The sequence below is a fragment of the Phoenix dactylifera genome, chromosome 8 (genome assembly GCF_009389715.1).
Source record: "Phoenix dactylifera cultivar Barhee BC4 chromosome 8, palm_55x_up_171113_PBpolish2nd_filt_p, whole genome shotgun sequence".
Taxonomy (NCBI): Eukaryota; Viridiplantae; Streptophyta; class Magnoliopsida; order Arecales; family Arecaceae; genus Phoenix; species Phoenix dactylifera.
Window position 1 is genome coordinate 10946511 of NC_052399.1, and position 4177 is coordinate 10950687.

Here is a 4177-nt window from a genome sequence, read left to right on the forward strand (position 1 = left end):
GGAGCCGGCTGGTCCAAGGAAGAAGAAGAAGAAAGGAGAGAGCTCGGCTGCTTGGGCTGAGAAGAAAAACAGGGGAGCTCTGTTTTTGGGGAAAAAAGAATATAAAAAAAATACTTTATGTTCTAACGGGAGGGAGAAGCTCTTTGTTTTATTTTTTTTATGTTATTTGCAAAAGAAAAGAAACATTAGGTTTCCAATCTCCACTTTTATTTGTAATGAATTTTCTTTTTATCAAATCTATCATTTCCCTGTCATGCAAACTTTGTTCTAGGTTTAGTTAAATTTCTGTTTTCTTTATGAAATCTTTTAATTTTTCTTTTATGCAATACATGTCTAAGTTTTAATTTAATATTCTACAATTTATTATATGCATTCTAGAATTCTTAATTTTAAGATAATCTTGGAATTAATCCTTGCAGTTCGATTGACGATTTTAATTTATATTCTGTCTTTAGAAATCGACCCCTACTCTGCATCAAATTTCAATTGCAAGTTCTTTTTCTTTTCTTTGTTTATTTTTCGAATAGAAAATATTCTCTAATAGACTAGAGAATCATTCCACATCCCCGAAGTAATGTTTTTCTTTTATTATTCAAAAATCGATTTCAAAACCGAGTGAACGTTCTAATTTTTATGCAACTCCAATCGCCTCCCTGTGGATCGATCTCTTACAACCGCTATTCTTCGAGTAGGAAAGGTAAGAGTAAAATTAAATTTAAACTTTGTTTGTCGGTTCTAACAACGATCTGTTTAGCATATTTTTAGTTAGACAGGAAAGGACGAACACCTGCATTTCTTGATGTTGCTCCAAGAAAGGCAAACTCTAGCATGCCATTATAAATGCAGTCCCCTGAAGGCTCTTGTAGATGACAAGCAGCCCCAGTTGATCACATTTCATCTTGGTTGATCGATTTCGCCTGAGAAAAGCTACTTGCTTCACCCAAGATGACTAGGCCATCTTGACCTCGAAAATGGGGGGCAAGTGATAAATGCAGTCTCCTGAAGGCTCTTGTAGATGACAAGACAGCCCCAATTGATTACATTTCATCTTGGTTGATCGATTTCGCCTGAGAAAAGCTACTTGCTTCACCCGAGATGACTAGGCCATCTCGACCTCGAAAATGGGGGGCAAGTGATACAACTATGAACTTACCTATGCTAATAAGGTCAATCGAGTAATAAAAGCTTGCCACCTAGTGGGTTCAAAGCTTTCGAGGTGGCCAACTCAAAAGACGTGCACAAAGCTCTCTAAATCTCAAACTTTCTTCTACATGTGGCAATAACATAGCTGTATCGCGAATTGTTTCCTAATGACTACAGTACCCGAGCAAATCTCTTTACCCAAAAATACGAAGAGATATATGGACAAGATATACAGTCTGTTGGAATCATCATTGATCGAGTGTAGTAGCTAACTAGAGTATCACCGTGGAAGTGTGCATCGATTCCATTCGATCCATCTAATTCAGACGACAAATGAGCCTAGATCTCCGGTGACCCTCACTAACTAGGTGCCTAAGTCAAACCAGTTCCTAGTGGCAACAGCAATCATGATTACGTGATGCATTCGACCGCCAATTGGATTAAAAAATTAATGATGATCTCCCCTCTAAGAAAAAAAATAATTGCAGTTAGTACATGGTATGAACACTAAAATCTTGACCATGCTCATGCCACCACCTTGCACCAGCGACGAGGCCGGGATAAAATACCTGGATGATAGCAATCAGGCACCGACTTTTTACTCTTTGCCAAATTTTCTAAACTACCCTCCTATTACTCCGAGGCCTCGAAATGGAAATGATTACACCCACTTTGGAACCCACAACGATCCTATGAGTTAAGTACCTTGGACTTTTGAATTGCCACGGGTTCATGTCTCAATATTTGGTGGAAAAAGCAGTCTCAGTTGACACAGAACGGAGCCCACGGATCCCTCGCATCCTTCCAAAGGTAACCCCTACCATCTTCATTATTGCGCCTTAGCTGGTGTACCAAATCAGTAATTTTCTCACCGACCGAGGGTATTTTCAAAATTGTAAGTCATTAAATCCAACTTCTCGTTCCCCTCCCTCTCCCGGTGAGAATAGCGTGGCATCGGAGAGAGAAAGTCGGAGACAGAGGCATCGGACGGTGGAGATGCTGGCGGTATTCGATCGGTCGGTGGCGAAGAGCCCGGAGGGTCTGCGGAGCCCGGCGGCAGAGGATGGTGGTGGGGGTGGGGTGCGCCCTTTACTGGAGCACTTCGCGGCGGCGCATGAGGGAGCGGTGACCATACACCTTGGTTCCTCTGCCGGCGCTTTGGCCTTCTCCGATGAGAAGCAGAACCCCTTCCTCCCGAGGTCGAAATCCGATCACTCTTCTTTTTCTTCAGCGCTTTTTAACTTCTTTGTAGATTTAGTGCGTAATTTTCTTGTTTAGTCTTAGTTTTTGTTTCCCCACTGAGATCCACTTTTTGCGTGCGTTGTCTAAGGATTATTCTGAGTTCATTATTTCTTTCTATTGATATTCTGTTTTGACAGTTTATAATTCTTGTTTCTTAATTGTTCTGACTTAGAAATAGTTGAGGCTTACTCTGCGAGTTAAGGAGACGGGATCAAATGTTGACAGTTTTGCTTCTGGGAAAACTCAGCGAAGATCTTGATTTTTTTTTTTGGAATTTTTGCAAGCAAGCCTCTTGCATATTTTTGTGTGCTTATGTGTTCCAACTGGTTTTTTTTTTTTCTTTGAGACTTGTTTGGAAAACCGAAACAGTTGTGGTTTCGCCCAAAATGGGCAATATATGAGAAATTTTTAGAAGAATAAGAATGACAGAAGGAGTTTTAAGACATGCTAAAACTTTGTTCATTGTTTAACTCATCTCTAGGATTTACAGAAATTCATATGAGCATTCTTATCTCTAGGACTGAGTTAATAATGAATTTTAAGGAAGATGTTGCTTTGAGCAGGATGATAAAGTAGCTAATCATGTTCATTATCATCACCCAAACCTTTCCCCATCAAAATGGGCTCCATTGCAGAGCATAACTTAATTGAGAAAGCCCTCTTAAAAAACTGAGAAGTTTTAAACAGATGCAGATCATTGTTGTGTACTTATTTTTCCCTCCATGCATGGTTTATATAGATTGGGGTCGGTGCTCGTCATTGGAGAGTTTGGGAGTGTGAATAGGTCATATTTGGTAATTGATTGCATGTCCCGAAGGGCATAAGCAGGCGTTTCGTCCGCACATCATACTCATTCATCGCCCAATTATGGAAATCATTCACAATCATGGCCGAAACGTCGTCAGCTGGGAGGAGAGTTTAAAATTTAAATTTCTCTCCATGTGCCTCTAGGGTTGGCCACATGGCGGGTTTTGACTGGTTGGTCGGAGGTTTCATGTCAAGCTCTGATTGGTTGATCTGCCATGTTTGTAATGTCCGGGCCCAAAACCAACTGGGCCCAATACTTTTGAGGCCCAGTCAGGGGTGTTGGGCCAGATTTTTTGTAGGCCCGTACTTGAGCATTGGGCCAGGACGCCTGATGGGCCAACTAGAGCCCATTGTTGGCAGCCCATTTGATGGCTGCCACCTCATGCTATGTGCATGGAAGTGACTAGGGCCAGGTAGAAATAAGAGAAGGGCCCTGCTGTTAGACCCTCCACGGGGGAAGCTGGGGGTGACACCTCACCCCGGCTGCAGTGGTTACCCCCGCTTAAGGAAATAAAATTAAAATAAAAAAATTCAAAAATTCAAAAAAATTTTAAAATTCAAAATTTGAATTCTGAGATTCGAAATTTGAAGTTTAAAAAGAAAAAAAAAATTTAAATCAAAAAAAAATATATAAAAAAAATTATTATTTTTGCTAGTAATTGACAGGGTGCAATCCCTCGAGGTTATCATACCTCTATTGGGACTCCTTACGGAGTAATCTCCAGAGCTTATTCAACGGGCATTCGGAGATTGACTGACGCAGAAGAATTGTGTTTAGTTTACATTCAAGTTATTGCTAAAAAAAATAAAAATAAAAATAAAAATAAAAAAATTATAAAAAAATAAATAAAAAAAATTATTGATTGCTCATTTAATCAATACAACCTAATGACATTGCATAAATTTTAAAAAATATTGATTATTTGCTGCATTTAGTATTAAGCATTTGCATAAAGTAATTAAGGGCAAAACCCATTAAAAAGAT

The 4177-nt window shown here is 39.6% G+C and overlaps 1 long non-coding RNA gene across 1 annotated transcript; it reads left to right on the forward strand.

Moving 5' to 3' along the window:
• The first annotated feature begins 1974 nt into the window (after window positions 1-1974).
• Window positions 1975-2830, forward strand: LOC113461827. Its single transcript, XR_003384097.2, has 2 exons — window positions 1975-2342; window positions 2558-2830. It is a non-coding gene; the product is annotated as an uncharacterized LOC113461827 (long non-coding RNA).
• Window positions 2831-4177: the final 1347 nt, after the last annotated feature.